Below are 18,203 nucleotides of genomic sequence, written 5' to 3' on the forward strand. Positions count from 1 at the left end.
GTGGCAATATTCCTCAGATCTTTATCTTTGTGTGTACTTATTTGTTGTAATATTTCTCAGCTCTTGATCATTGTATGTACTACTATGCTGTTTGCGATAAGAGATAAAGTAAATAAGAAAAAATGTAGACAGAAAAGATAGGAATCGAAAAAGATACAAAGTGTTGTAATGGGGGAAGCAGATCAATTCGGCCTCTTTCATGCCCCCTTCGTAGAAGAAACAGAAAAAACCTCACATTAGTCGCCTTTCATGATACACATGCAGTGTGATACACAAGCTTTATTCTCAGTTTCTTCAATAGACAAGGAAAAACTACCTTGATTCAGCAGGGGTTCCACATAAGTCACCCGTTACGATCATGCTGTGGGATACAGCAGGCCTATTTCCCAACAGCTAACTGCCTTATTGCAATACGTGGGACCTTTTCCCCATCTTTTCTGTTTCAACTTACACCTTCTTTGCGTCGTTGCCTCCCTGGGCAGCCATTTTGATATGGCGACAGCTATTGCAAGAGTGTCATACCCGGAGCAAAATAAAATGATCCTATATCTAACATTTTGTCTTTTTTGTACGTTGTCTTTGACATAATAATTCTTTTTCTATAGATTTGTGTGCTTACAAGCTTAACTGTTTACTTAGTTACTTAGTTACCCTTTTGTAGCATCAGAATCTGTCTTTGGGTTGCCTGTGTGGTACATGTAATCTTAGTTGTTGCATTGGAGTACATGCTGCACTTCCTGGTGAATTTGAGTACATTATGCCATTCCTGTTGTTTAGCGTACATAGTGTACTGCCTGTTGTGCTAAATACACGACCTGTTGTATTGATGTTTTCTCAGTTGTTTTTCTAATAGCTCGAGTGTGCAATACTGTTTTTGTTCAATTTACATATTACCGTCGTGAAATCCGTCATTACTTAAATTGGGTTGTGGGGCGAAGGAGTATATTTAATTACGTACTGTTTATACTATCATTGATATCTTATCTATTAATTATTGTTTGTATTCATTGTTTTACTCTACACCAATGTCATTATTAGCATCCATACTTTTACAAAATTGCTTTCAGTTTTAAAGCAGACTAATTTTGGTGAATAAAATGCTTGGAATTTCTGTATTATTTGAACAGTTATTTTGAAAGTTTCGTTTATGTTATGAGATATATCGTTAGCGCTAAACATCTCATGGATATTGCTGTTAAAACTTGAGTGTACTTGTTATATTTTTTTTACTTTTACATTATCCCCTTCTGTGATATACCATTATTACTTTGATAGTTTAACAATATAAATTACTGGTACAGGTACTTTCTATTCACTAACAAATATATGATATCAAAAATGAAAGAACAAAAAATGAAAAAAAAAAAAAATCTTTAAAGGCATATGATTAATCGAAGTCCTATTTGCATCTTAAACTAGGTGTTGGTTGGTGGTAGGGATCAAACAAACACAACCAGTATTGCTATTAATTTCTGATTGTCATAATTTGATGTTGAGAACAAGATTTTGTCGTTGCTTGTACAGATTTAGAAAAAACAACTCAACCTCATTTGGTAAGACTAATAGCTTACATCGTAATTGATCGACTCTACTTGTCTGCATTGTATTTCTTTGTGATACCTTTATGTCCTCAGGTTATATATATACAGTATTTTTAGATTGATATAGTATTTAGGTGTCTGTTGTACTATATGATACATTGTTAAAGTAATCGATATCTGCTGTATTACATGGTACATTGTTTAAGTAACCGATATCTGCTGTATTATATGATACATTGTTTACGTAACCGTTATCTGCTGTATTATATGATACATTGTTTAAGTAACCGTTATCTGCTGTATTACATGGTACATTGTTCAAGTAACCGATATCGGCTGTATTATATGATACATTGTTTTAGTAACCGGTATCTGCTGTATCATATGATACGTTGTTTAAGTAACCGATATCTGCTCTGTTATATGATAAATTGTTTAAGTAACCGTTATCTGCTGTGTTATATGATAAATTGTTTAAGTAACCGTTATCGGCTGTATTATATGATACATTGTTTTAGTAACCGGTATCTGCTGTATTATATGATACATTGTTTAAGTAACCGTTATCTGCTATATTATATGATACATTGCTTATGTAACCGTTATCTGCTGAACTATATGATACATTGTTTATGTAACCATTATCTGCTGAACTATATGATACATTGTTTAAGTAACCGGTATCTGCTGTATTATATGATACATTGTTTAAGTAACCGATATCTGCTGTATTATATGATACATTGTTTAAGTAACCGATATCTGCTGTATTATATGATACATTGTTTAAGTAACCGATATCTGCTGTATTATATGATACATTGTTTAAGTAACCGATATCTGCTGTATTATATGATACATTGTTTAAGTAACCGATATCTGCTGTATTATATGATACATTGTTTAAGTAACCGATATCTGCTGTATTATATGATACATTGTTTAAGTAACCGATATCTGCTGTATTATATGATACATTGTTTAAGTAACCGATATCTGCTGTATTATATGATACATTGTTTAAGTAACCGATATCTGCTGTATTATATGATACATTGTTTAAGTAACCGATATCTGCTGTATTATATGATACATTGTTTAAGTAACCGATATCTGCTGTATTATATGATACATTGTTTAAGTAACCGATATCTGCTGTATTATATGATACATTGTTTAAGTAACCGATATCTGCTGTATTATATGATACATTGTTTAAGTAACCGATATCTGCTGTATTATATGATACATTGTTTAAGTAACCGATATCTGCTGTATTATATGATACATTGTTTAAGTAACCGATATCTGCTGTATTATATGATACATTGTTTAAGTAACCGATATCTGCTGTATTATATGATACATTGTTTAAGTAACCGATATCTGCTGTATTATATGATACATTGTTTAAGTAACCGATATCTGCTGTATTATATGATACATTGTTTAAGTAACCGATATCTGCTGTATTATATGATACATTGTTTAAGTAACCGATATCTGCTGTATTATATGATACATTGTTTAAGTAACCGATATCTGCTGTATTATATGATACATTGTTTAAGTAACCGATATCTGCTGTATTATATGATACATTGTTTAAGTAACCGATATCTGCTGTATTATATGATACATTGTTTAAGTAACCGATATCTGCTGTATTATATGATACATTGTTTAAGTAACCGATATCTGCTGTATTATATGATACATTGTTTAAGTAACCGATATCTGCTGTATTATATGATACATTGTTTAAGTAACCGATATCTGCTGTATTATATGATACATTGTTTAAGTAACCGATATCTGCTGTATTATATGATACATTGTTTAAGTAACCGATATCTGCTGTATTATATGATACATTGTTTAAGTAACCGATATCTGCTGTATTATATGATACATTGTTTAAGTAACCGATATCTGCTGTATTATATGATACATTGTTTAAGTAACCGATATCTGCTGTATTATATGATACATTGTTTAAGTAACCGATATCTGCTGTATTATATGATACATTGTTTAAGTAACCGATATCTGCTGTATTATATGATACATTGTTTAAGTAACCGATATCTGCTGTATTATATGATACATTGTTTAAGTAACCGATATCTGCTGTATTATATGATACATTGTTTAAGTAACCGATATCTGCTGTATTATATGATACATTGTTTAAGTAACCGATATCTGCTGTATTATATGATACATTGTTTAAGTAACCGATATCTGCTGTATTATATGATACATTGTTTAAGTAACCGATATCTGCTGTATTATATGATACATTGTTTAAGTAACCGATATCTGCTGTATTATATGATACATTGTTTAAGTAACCGATATCTGCTGTATTATATGATACATTGTTTAAGTAACCGATATCTGCTGTATTATATGATACATTGTTTAAGTAACCGATATCTGCTGTATTATATGATACATTGTTTAAGTAACCGATATCTGCTGTATTATATGATACATTGTTTAAGTAACCGATATCTGCTGTATTATATGATACATTGTTTAAGTAACCGATATCTGCTGTATTATATGATACATTGTTTAAGTAACCGATATCTGCTGTATTATATGATACATTGTTTAAGTAACCGATATCTGCTGTATTATATGATACATTGTTTAAGTAACCGATATCTGCTGTATTATATGATACATTGTTTAAGTAACCGATATCTGCTGTATTATATGATACATTGTTTAAGTAACCGATATCTGCTGTATTATATGATACATTGTTTAAGTAACCGATATCTGCTGTATTATATGATACATTGTTTAAGTAACCGATATCTGCTGTATTATATGATACATTGTTTAAGTAACCGATATCTGCTGTATTATATGATACATTGTTTAAGTAACCGATATCTGCTGTATTATATGATACATTGTTTAAGTAACCGATATCTGCTGTATTATATGATACATTGTTTAAGTAACCGATATCTGCTGTATTATATGATACATTGTTTAAGTAACCGATATCTGCTGTATTATATGATACATTGTTTAAGTAACCGATATCTGCTGTATTATATGATACATTGTTTAAGTAACCGATATCTGCTGTATTATATGATACATTGTTTAAGTAACCGATATCTGCTGTATTATATGATACATTGTTTAAGTAACCGATATCTGCTGTATTATATGATACATTGTTTAAGTAACCGTTATCTGCTGTATTATATGATACATTGTTTAAGTAACCGTTATCTGCTGTATTATATGATACATTATTTAAGTAACCGATATCTGCTGTATTATATGATACATTATTTAAGTAACCGGTATCTACTGCATTATATTAAACATTGTTTAGGTGCCTGTTGTACTACATGATACATTGTTTAGATAACCGATGTCAGCTATACTATATGATACATTGTTTAGGTGCCTGCTATTTACAGTATTATATAAGTATCAAATCTATAAAACCAATGACAATTATTTTTCAGCTATGCTTTTTTTACATTCTTTACTTCGATACTTCGATCGATTTGGAATTGAAACATTTGGTAAGGTCTTTCTGAAAAGTGATGTCTAGGGGGATGACCGCCACTGGATATTATCAAACAACAGTCTTATTGGACGCCATCTTTTGATTAAATATTAGTCGTATTTCCCCAGATCATCCCAAATGTTTGTTTGTACCATACATTTATCGATGTGGCGATGTTTGCTACGGATGCATATTAGGTCGTTTTCCGCTGTATTTATTTCTATTAGGGCAAATGAGCCATAACACGGCCAGGAAAGGTTAAGTAATCCCGATAAAGCTGACACATAAAACGAAAGCGTGGCATTATTTATGAACACCCGTATGTCTTTGTACCAACGAACCGTCTTCATTTTCAGCCTTTTACATAAATTGATTGTAAGGATTCCGGGGAAGAGTAGAAAGATCATTACGAGGAAGACACATCCGTGTTAGAGAAAAAGAGCATCTTATCGATCGCGCCTTGAGATAAATGATTGCAGAAAGCTCAGATTGTAACAACTTGCCATAAAACGTTGGTGAATCCAATAAAATCCCATCTAATCGACTCCTTAGTTAATATGTCAAATTGCTCATACCCCAACGACAGGCCTGGTGATGATCAATACAGACTCCCACCGCTGGGCAGGCCTTACCCTATCTAGTCGACATAATGAATTATGTCTCGCGTGCCGATCATACGGACGACGGCCAACGTTATTATAGCTAAGACACCACTGGTGACCCTTTAGGACCTAGAGGCATGAACACAGCACTTGTAATCTTTCATGATACTTTTCCATTTTCACGGTTTGACCGTGGTTTTGACGAGAAAGAAAATTGATTTTTGTTGCAAGACAAGCTGAGGCGTAAAGGAAAATGACAATATATGTCTATATGGTAATGCCAACGTCACATTGAGGAGAAAATTTAATTGTAGCAATAAAAATATTGAAAGGAAGATTCAGAAGCAATGTATGAGGCTGTGAATTCTTCGCGAAATCTGTCAAGTTATGCAAACCTTGGTGCTAGCTACGAGGGAAAACGTTTTCTCACGAAAACGGATCTGTCAGTCAGTTTGATTGGTGTGATGGTTGTTCAGAGCTGTGTGCCAGGGAGCGTCAAACACAGGATGTGGCAATTCTTTATCTTGATAAAAGAATACTGGGCCTATTGAATATGCATACATGTAACGGATACACGATTAATGAACTGGTTGATATGTTGATTGTCATTTGACTAATTACATCATGTAATGTAATGACATTGAAATGTCAACTGCTTTGTTGATTAAATATTCATCAAATACGTATACAAGCAATTAGACTCGCTTATATTATTTAAGATAAATAATTTAATGATATTCCTGGATTTTATTGAATGCCAATTTATTGTGAGGATGTGTAAAGAGTTGATATGTTTAGCTACCTACTTAGACTATTTATAGTTACAATCTTATTTAAATTTCTCCAAAACATTTTTTGAAAAGAAAACAAAATCATCCAAAAACAGCCACGATCACTTGATATGTATGTTAATGAAATATATTTTTACACTATGGTTATGTAGAATGCAAAGGTTTCATTTTACTTATCACATTAATGTAAAATCGCATTTGAAATTAAGAAAAGTTTATTCATGATAACGTAAACATTGACTGACACAGGAAAACGTATGAGGTTTTAAATTAAGTAGATTGAATGATACCAGTGCTGTAATTTATGATTCCATATATATATATATTCACCTTATAAACTTATTAACATTTGAAAACGGATTTTCTTTATCTCATGTAGATATGTTAAACATTAAATCAACCGGGAGTTATTTCCTGTTACGATTTTTATCTATTTCAATTAGAGCCAATAGAATTAATACCACGGATAGGAATAAATATGTAGATAATAAGGGAAGTTATTTCAGGTTATGTTGCTTCATATCTTTGATCCAATGAATAGACACGACAGGTTATTATATTACAGAACTTGTTAAACATTTCCAGGATTCGTATCCACTGAAAACTTTGTTTGAACACATTATATATAAATAATTACAAAATCTAACATTATATTACAAAACAATAAAAAAAAATGTCGTGGTAAGTAGTATAATGCAAAAATTAATAACAAAGATTATTATATTTTGCGATAGCGTGGTAATGTCAATACTTGTCAAATTTTATTATTAATATTATCTATAATATTGCTATTTTTATAAAAAAATAATACATTTTTGACATCATATCAAGGTTAATAACATAAATATTTATAGAACAAAATCTAGCGGTAAGTAATATATTCTGTAATCTGGTGCTAAGTGATATATATATATTTGTATAAAATAAAGTCGTTTCAAAAAGAACGTTGAGACAATGTGACGTCATGACAAATGATATAAATACTTCTACGCCTCCCTCCTACAATATTCACTTAAGCCTTATCATTTTGCAATATACCTGCAGGTAATTTAGAAAAGTGTGATGTGACATGTTTTGGTTGCATGTTTTTATTTTACGCCATTTCTGTTATAAACGGTCAATTTCAATTCATAGTTCTGTATAACTGGTTGTTATTTGGCTCGTATAGCATGTGGAATTTCTATTAGAACCGCACGTCATAAATACTTTATGATGAAATGTAGTAGTTTGTAATATAATATTATAAAGGTTAAAAATATAAATATTTATTTAACATTAGTGGTGGTAGGTAATATACTTTATTAATGCAATGTCTATGTAAATAATATAAATAATTTAAAGATACTTATACAAATAATGTCTTGGTCAGTAATATAAATTCATTCATGTACATTTCATTATACGGGTGATCATCAAAACAGTAGTTTTATAACAAATTTGCATGCCGGTCATCAGCATGGCATTGAAGTTAAATCTGCATTCTTAATATTTTATACCCCATTAAATCAGGTTAATTCGAATAGTGTCTATCGCCAATATCATGAATTTCGCCTTAAAAAAATGTTGGATGCCAAAACCATAACAAATATAAAAATCTTTTCAACATATCCTAACAGTAAAGCATTCCTTTGTAATCATCAGGGAACATAGATAATGCTGTATCAGTAGGTAAAAATATATCAAGAAAAAGAAAACGGATAGATCACTAAGTCTACAACGACTTGTGAAATGGATTCGTGGAAGCTGTTTACTTAAAGTGAGGAGTGATCAATGTCCTTTCGTATTTCTTGTCAGAAACAAATTCTCTTCCCCCCCCCCCCCCCCCCTCCCAATTAAGCGGACAATTGTACAACAAAAACAGTTTAACTAGGCTAAATTGTCCATACTCCAGTTGGGAAATTACTCATAAGCGGTGTAACTTAACAGTAATACTATCACAAAATTTAGGTCAGACTTCATTTGATATTTTTAGCAGCTTTTTAATGAAAACACAATGAATATTGCTAATAAAATTATCTGATAACAAAAACAAAAAGTATGTCATTATTAAATTATCTTATCAAATCTTATCAAATCTTATCTATTTTTACATTTAGACAGTATTCATTTACGTTCAATTTGGTTTGTCTTGTTAGTCATTGGTACATATTAACGGGCATATCAGTAGCGCCAATTAGCTGGAAAGATACATATAAGTAACATTAAATAGCAGAACACGTATATGTAATTAACATTTTTAGCATGAGAGTTGTATAATAAAGAATGAAATGATTTATTTTACATTAAAGTTTTAAAACCTATTTAGATAAAAGGTTATAAATGGATATTAACACTGAATGAGACATCAGAACTTTGTAAAATCACTTATTAATTCTAGGACATTAACTCTATGGTATATTCAGCTACTTCAGATTCATTCTCGTTACATCCATTTAATCATTTCTGTATTCGAGCATTTTTAACGTAGGTATAATAAGTATAACATGGCTTGGTATTAAAGTTAAATCAAATTTGGAATGCAAATTATTGAAAGTTTATTATAAAAATATGAAAAAAACCTTTTCATAGCTTATCAAATACAGCGCACCAGAAATTGCTGGCTCATCGAATTAATGTTCATCATTTGGGCTCTTTAAGCAGGTAATCGTCTAAGTGTGTAGGCATTGAAGACTTCTATATTACAGGAAATGTGTTCATTGCTGCATATATAATAAAGGTATAATTTAATATATAATTAAATAAAAGCAATAATGGTTTAGTAGTATTTGAAATAATCCCATAAGTTCAGCATGGTTTATTGAATTCGCCATGAATATTATATTTTAAAGCATAATTTGGCTTATTTTGAAATAACTCAAATAATGGTACGGATTGTTTTGCATTTTGTAATTTACAGATAGATGTTGATGTCGAAGCTGCAATGTGAAGAAGCAACAAACAGGCTTGTTGATCACTCTCTATCAATAATACAAAAAAGAATCATATATTATTATATAAATATAATGTCATGAAGAATTTCAAATGCTTATTTGCGAGGGGATCAATTAAATGCTGAAAACTGTCCACTTGAGCAGGAATATTTAATCAAAATTTTCATAAATTCTATATTGTGTCAGTAATTAAGACAAACAATTACTTTTTTCAACTTTCCTTAAATTTCATCTTCAAAGTTAAAGAAAGCGTCACTTTGTATACATATTTATTTACCTTTACGTCTTATAAATATCGTATATGTGTATGGTGTATCATAAATGTGTATGTGAAGTTAAACAGTCAGACAATAGGTAAAACTCTTGGTATACTATTGTTTTTAACGCATGTTGTGTAATTTGTAGTTAAAATGTTCCATAGATAAAAAGAGGAATATGATATATTTAATTAAAGTAGCGGTGATTGTGACCACCATAATGACGACATATCATTTCCTAATACGATCTAGATTATTTTTGTTAGATATTTACTGACGAAATATGACATTTTATTGTGATACCTTGCGATAGCAGCATATTCACAGAATTGAAGATAATCGGAGGATACGCAAATACATGTTTTTTCTCTCAAGTAAATCAAACAAATTACTGCCATGGATATAATGTTATAATTGTGACGTAAATATTACGCGGTGATGTTAAAAACACCAGGATTGAGTAATTTGTTTCACAGTCAGTTTCAAAGCCACATTGATTTTCTAAATACATATAAGGTGCATGACAGGCAGTATAATCATCATTATTTAAGACAACCATATTACCCAAGAATATCGTTTAAGATTTCGCAGTAAATTTGATTGAACCTAACCAATATCTAGACATTTTTGAGAGACTTTACCTAAATTTTCATGTATTTAATAACGTATTTAAAACTGTAAATTAGCTAAGTAAAATTATTGTTCAGCTACGATGTATAGACCGCCTTCAAACATTATGAACAGACAATATTACAAGCCTGATGTTTCCTTATGAAGTGATGGTATTGGAGGAGGTGATCATATTTAAGCATCATCTTTTCAAAAACAACGTCCTAATACGATTGCTGGAATAATGAAACACATAGAAATATTTTAGTCCGCGACAGTAATGCGAATATGTTTGAAACTATTGATGCCCGAAATATTGATAAGTATATTTTTGTCCTCGACATCAATGAAAATACTTTAGGTGACGCATTTGGCCATGACATCAATACGACTATTGCAGCAATTACATATGTTTAGTACAAGAAAATAAGTATTTCAGTCCATTGATTCACTATAAATATTTCAGTCTGTTACCTATTTCCATAAAACTAAAAGAAAAAATCAGCTGCTTTATTTTCTCCGTAGCATAATTACGAAAATAGCAGTAGCTAAATATGTCTATTAATTATATACGAATATTGAAGGTTAGCGTTCGGCAGTGATATTTTTGCTACGAAACGTTATTATCCACACAATGTTTTATTTGCAATTTACAAATTGTTGGCTGTGAATAATTTGTCACAGTCGTGTTGAATTTGCTGATCACGGAACCACGACAAATTGCATCAATAATACTTTCTTTACACTTACCAGTTGCATAGTAGCCCTTCAAAAGATAGTACATTTGGATATATATTTCCTTAAAATAGTATCGTTCTGTTAGGAATAAATTGTTACATCCATGTATCATCATCTTAAAGTGTTATAAAATATGTTAATGCACAGGGAATCATACCGGATGCATGTCCAACATACAGCAGATTTTAAAGTAAAGATACTAGGTCTTGCATACTGCTCACTTTAAGGGTTCAGTTACAAACTACTTAAAGGTCAAGGACCCACACGCAACCCACTTCAAGATTAAGGTCAAGGTTCCACATACAACTCACTATTAGGATGATGGTCAAGGTCCCACACAAACTCGCTATTAAAGTTAAGGTCAAGGTCCCACCCACAACTGACTATTAAAGTTAAGGTCAAGGTCTCACACACAACTGACTATTAAAGTTAAGGTCAGGGCCCACACACAACTCACTATTAAAGTTGATGTCAAGGTCCCACACACAACTCATTATTAAAGTTAAGGTTAAGGCTCAAAACCCACCTCACTATTAAAGTTAAGATCAAGGTGCCACACACAACTCATTATAAAAATTAAGGTTAAGGTTCCACACACAACGCACTATTAAAGTTAAGATCAAGGTGCCACACACAACTCATTATAAAAATTAAGGTTAAGGATCCACACACAACTCACTATTAAAGGTAAGGTCAAGGTTCCACACACAACTCACTATTAAGGTTAAGGTCAAGGTCCCACACACAACTGACTATTAAAGTTAAGGTCAAGGTTCCACACACAACTCACTATTAAGGTTAAGATCAACGTCCCACATACACAACTCATTATTAAAGTTAAGGTTAAGGCTCAAAACCCACCTCACTATTAAAGTTAAGATCAAGGTTCGACACACAACTCATTATTAAAGTTAAGGTCAAGGTCCCACACACAACTGACTATTAAAGTTAAGGTCAAGGTTCCACACACAACTCACTATTAAAGTTAAGATCAAGGTTCCACACACAACTCATTATTAAAGTTAAGGTCAAGGTCCAACACTACTCACTATTAAGGTTAAGGTCCCACACAGAGCTCACTATTTAGGTTAAGGTTTAGGTCCCACACACAGCTCACTATTAAGGTTATGATTAAGGTCCCACATAAAAACTAATTATTAAGGTTATGGTCAAGGTCTCCACACAACTAACTATTAAGGTTATGGTCAAGGTCCCACACACAACTCACTATTGAAGTTGAGGTCAAAGTCCCACACACAACTAACTATTAAGGTTAAGGCTAAGGTCCCACAAACAACTCATTATTAAAGTTAAGGTCAAGGTCCCACCCACAACCCACTATTAAAGCTAAGGTCAAGGTCCAACACTACTCACTACTAAGGTTTAGGTTCCACACACAGCTCACTATTTAGGTTGAGGTTTAGGTACCACCCACAACTCACTATTAAGGTTATGATCAAATTCCCACATAAAAACTCATTATTAAGGTTATGGTCAAGGTCTCACACACAACTCAGATTTAAAGTTAAGGTCAAGGTTCCACACACAACTCACTATTAAAGGTAAGGTCAAGGTCCCACACTACTCACTATTAAGGTTTAGGTCCCACACACAGCTCACTATTAAGGTTATGATTAAGGTCCCACATAAAAACTAATTATTAAGGTTATCGTCAAGGTCTCCACACAACTAACTATTAAGATTATGGTCAAGGTCCCACACACAACTCACTATTGAAGTTGAGGTCAAAGTCCCACACACAACTAACTATTAAGGTTAAGGCTAAGGTCCCACAAACAACTCATTATTAAAGTTAAGGTCAAGGTCCCACCCACAACCCACTATTAAAGCTAAGGTCAAGGTCCAACACTACTCACTACTAAGGTTTAGGTTCCACACACAGCTCACTATTTAGGTTAAGGTTTAGGTACCACACACAACTCACTATAAAGGTTATGATCAAGTTCCCACACAAAACTCATTATTAAGGTTATGGTCAAGGTCCTCCACACAACTCACTATTAAGGTTATGATCAAGGTCCCACACACAACTCACTATTTAAGTTCAGGTCAAGGTCCCACACACAGCTCACTATTAAGGTTATGATCAAGGTCCCACATAAAAACTAATTATTAAGGTAATGGTCAAGGTCTCCACACAACTAACTATTAAGGTTATGGTCAAGGTCCCACACACAACTCACAATTAAAGTTGAGGTCAAGGTCCCACACACAAATCACTATTAAGGTTAAGGCTAAAGTCCCACACACACCTCACTGTTAAAGTGAATGTCAATTTCTCACACACAACTCACCATTAAGGTTATTGTCAAGGTCCCAAACGCAACCCACTCCAATGTTGAGGTCAATATCCCACACACAACTCACTATTAGGGTTATGGTCAAGGTCCCACACACAACTCACTATTGAATTTGAGGTCAAGATCCCACTCACAACTCACTATGAAAGTTGAGGTCAAGGTCCCACACACAACTAACTATTAAGGTTAAGGCTAAGGTCCCACAAACAACTCATTATTAATGTTAAGGTCAAGGTCCCACACACAACTAATTAGGTAAAGGTCACGAATAAAGTTAAGGTCAAGGTCCCACACTACTCACTATTAAGGTTTAGGTCCCACACACAGCTCACTATTTGGGTTGAGGTTTAGGTACCACACACAACTCACTATAAAGGTTATGATCAAGTTCCCACACAAAACTCATTATTAAGGTTATGGTCAAGGTCCTATACACAACTCACTATTAAGGTTATGATCAAGGTCCCACACACAACTCACTATTTAAGTTGAGGTCAAGGTCCCCCACACAACTCACTATTAAAGTTAAAGTCAAGGTCCCACACACAACTCACTATTAAAGTTAAGGTCAAGGACCCACACACAACCCACTATTAAAGTTAAGGTCAAGGTCCCACACACACCCCACTATTAAAGCTAAGGTCAAGGTCCAACACTACTCACTACTAAGGTTTAGGTTCCACACACAGCTCACTATTTAGGTTAAGGATTAGGTACCACACACAACTCACTATAAAGGTTATGATCAAGTTCCCACACAAAACTCATAATTAAGGTTATGGTCAAGGTCTCACACACAACTCAGATTTAAAGTTAAGGTCAAGGTTCCACACACAACTCACTAATAAAGTTAAGGTCAAAGTCCCACACTACTCACTATTAAGGTTTAGGTCCCACACACAGCTCACTATTTGGGTTGAGGTTTAGGTACCACACACAACTCGCTATTAAGGTTATGATCAAATTCCCACATAAAAACTCATTATTAAGGTTATGGTCAAGGTCCTCCACACAACTCACTATTAAGGTTATGATCAAATTCCCACATAAAAACTCATTATTAAGGTTATGGTCAAGGTCCTCCACACAACTCACTATTAAGGTTATGATCAAGGTCCCACATAAAAACTAATTATTAAGGTAATGGTCAAGGTCTCCACACAACTAACTATTAGGATTATGGTCAAGGTCCCACACACAACTCACTATTAAAGCTGAGGTCAAGATCCCACTCACAACTCACTATTAAAGTTAAGGTCAAGGCCCCACTCACAACTCACTATTAAAGTTAAGGTCAAGGACCCACACACAACCCACTATTAAAGTTAAGGTCAAGGTCCCACTCACAACTCACTATTAAAGTTAAGGTCAAGGACCCACACACAACCCACTATTAAAGTTAAGGTCAAGGTCCCACTCACAACTCACTATTAAAGTTAAGGTCAAGGACCCACACACAACCCACTATTAAAGTTAAGGTCAAGGTCCCACATACAGCTCACTATTAAAGTTAAGGTCAAGGTGCCACACACAACTCATTATAAAAATTAAGGTTAAGGTTCCACACACAACTCACTATTAAAGGTAAGGTCAAGGTCCCACACTACTCACTATTAAGGTTTAGGTCCCACACACAGCTCACTATTAAGGTTATGATTAAGGTCCCACATAAAAACTAATTATTAAGGTTATGGTCCCGGTCTCCACACAACTAACTATTAAGGTTATGGTCAAGGTCCCACACACCACTCACTATTAAAGTTGAGGTCAAGGTCCCACACACAACTCACTATTAAAGCCAAAGTTTAGGTCCCACACACAGCTCACTATTTAGGTTGAGGTTTAGGTACCACACACAACTCACTATTAAGGTTATGATCAAATTCCCACATAAAAACTCATTATTAAGGTTATGGTCAAGGTCCTACACACAACTCACTATTAAGGTTATGATCAAGGTCCCACACACAACTCACTATTGAAGTTGAGGTCAAGGTCCCACACACAACTAACTACTAAGGTTATAGTCAATGTCCCACACAAAACTCACTTTTAGGATTATGGTCAAGGTTCCACACACAACTCACTATTAAAGGTAAGGTCAAGGTCCCACACTACTCACTATTAAGGTTTAGGTCCCACACACAGCTCACTATTTAGGTTAAGGTTTAAGTCCCACACACAACTCACTATTAATGTTATGATCAATTTCCCACACAAAACTAATTATTGTGGTTATGGTCAAGGTCCCACACACAACTCACTATCAAAGTTGAGGTCAAGGTCCCACACACAACTAACTATTAAGGTTAAGGCTAAGGTCCCACAAACAACTCATTATTAAAGTTAAGGTCAAGGTCCCACACACAACTAATTAGGTAAAGGTCAAGGTCCCACACACAACTCATTATTCAAGTTAAGGTCAAAGTCCCACACACAACTAATTAAGGTTAAGGTCAAGGTCCCACACACAACTAATTAAGGTTAAGGTCAAGGTCCCACACACAACTCACTATTAAAGTTAGGGTCAAGGTCCCACACCCACAGCTCACTTTTAAAGTTAAGGTCAAGGTCCCACTCACAACTCACTATTAAAGTTAAGGTCAAAGTCCCACACACAACTCACTATTAAAGTTAAGGTCAAGGTCTCACACACAACTGACTATTAAAGTTAAGGTCAAGGTCCCACACACAACTCACTATTAAGGTTAAGGTCAAGGTCCCACTCACAACTCACTATTAAAGCTAAGGTCAAGGTCCCACACTACTCACTACTAAGGTTTAGGTTCCACACATAGCTCACTATTTAGGTTAAGGTTTAGGTACCACACACAACTCACTATTAAGGTTAGGATCAAGTTCCCACACAAAACTAATTATTGTGGTTATGGTCAAGGTCCCACACACAACTCACTATTAAAGTTGAGGTCAAGGTCCCACACACAACTAACTATTAAGGTTATGGTCAAGGTCCCACACACAACTCACATTTAAAGTTATGGTCAAGGTTCCACACACAACTCACTATTAAAGTTGAGGTCAAGGTCCCACACACAACTCACTATTAAAGTTAAGGTCAAGGTCTCACACACAACTGACTATTAAAGTTAAGGTCAAGGTCCCACACACAACTAATTATGGTTAAGGTCAAGGTCCCACACACAACTCACAATTAAAGTTAAGGTCAAGGTCCCACACACAACTCACTTTAAGGTCAAGCTGGTGAGGGGGGAGGGGTGCAAACTTTTGATACAATACACAAATTTATTATTTGACCGATTCATTTATTCGTCCGTTAAAAATTATTTCCAACTTCCATTCGGATGATTCTTCCATCCATGATAATATCACAATATTCAACACTACATAATATTGTAATGATAATATATTTAACTATACGAATATATGTGATAATGTATATTTAATTAATTATATTCGAACACATATGTATTCTCAATGTGATAATACAATATACATAGTATGTATTGGAAAGGGTATTTAAAGGAAATAGCTGACTACATTAGCATTTTAGTAAAGTCCGTTTGTTTCTAGCTTCAGTAGTTCAACTAGTTCAAATAAGACACAAAGTAATATATAGGTATGGATACTTTTCTTACAGACATTCAGTTATCACTTCTAAGACTCACTACATCTCACTTTGTATACTGTTTACCGGGAAATTTTCAGTGTAGTATAGTTTTCGCCCTCCGTAATGAGGATGAATTTATCATTACAGCGAATGTAAGCTAATAGCATAATATACATATTACTTAAATGTGAAGGCGAAATTAACACTGGGCCAAAATTGGTTTCATGGGCAAATGGCTATAGTTTGACCGGTCGAAAATTTCCGGTTATATTATGTCAAACACGTAGCACTGGCAAATACTAACAAGAAAATATTATTGAGTAAACCAGTACCCCAGTCAGATTATCCGTCTGAGTGTTTAGATAAAGAGTAGTTGTTTAGGAGAACTACAAGTAGGCCTAAGACCAGTACACGTTGGTATTAATTACATAACAAAATTTCATTAACCTCCCATAACATATATCAACCAGTCCTCGACATATTATGACTTTAAAAATGATGTTACATATTAAGTATTAAACGGGGTTCATTTAGGCAATGTATCAGAAAACGTTGTTATGGTCCTATAACACACATTGCTATTGATGACAAACTTAATAAAGCCTGGTAGGGCTTTATGTAAGTTTGTCAGCAATAGAAATGTGTGTTATAGGACCATAACGATATTTGCTAAAGTATTCATTATTTATATTTACATTTTGATAGAGAAGTATCCTTTTTTTCTTTTAGTTATTTCGAACAATTCTTTGAACAGCAAATCAGCAAATCAAGTCTTGACAACAATTAAATTGATTACGTCACAATAGAGATGGATGACGTTACAATAGCAAATGTTGTCATAACAACATTTGCCTTCTCAATGCATTGCAAGGAACGGATACAGAGCAAATGTAAATATGAAGCATTGTCGGTTGGTTTAATTAATTTTGCTTTTGCCTGACCGTCAACTTTCGGTCGAGTTAACTGACCAGCGCCAGTAGATTAAAGTCATATGATACGTATTGCTGATTTAAGATCAAGGTGTTCTGCACACTTCACCCTATCTGTCAACGTCTTAAAGACTACTCCATTTCAGGTTGAGGTCCAACACAGAACTCATTTGAAGGACAAGATGCCAAAACACTACTCGTTTTCTGGTAACAGGTACCACGCAATACTCTCTTTCTGGTTAACTTTAAATAAGTTTCATTTAAGGTCAAGGTTGTTTGACGAACACGCTACTCACTTTAAGATTTTAAATTTAAACATAGTATATTCAATTTCGCATTGAAATGATTTTGA

The sequence above is a fragment of the Mizuhopecten yessoensis genome, unplaced genomic scaffold, assembly GCF_002113885.1.
Source record: "Mizuhopecten yessoensis strain PY_sf001 unplaced genomic scaffold, ASM211388v2 scaffold716303, whole genome shotgun sequence".
Taxonomy (NCBI): domain Eukaryota; kingdom Metazoa; phylum Mollusca; class Bivalvia; order Pectinida; family Pectinidae; genus Mizuhopecten; species Mizuhopecten yessoensis.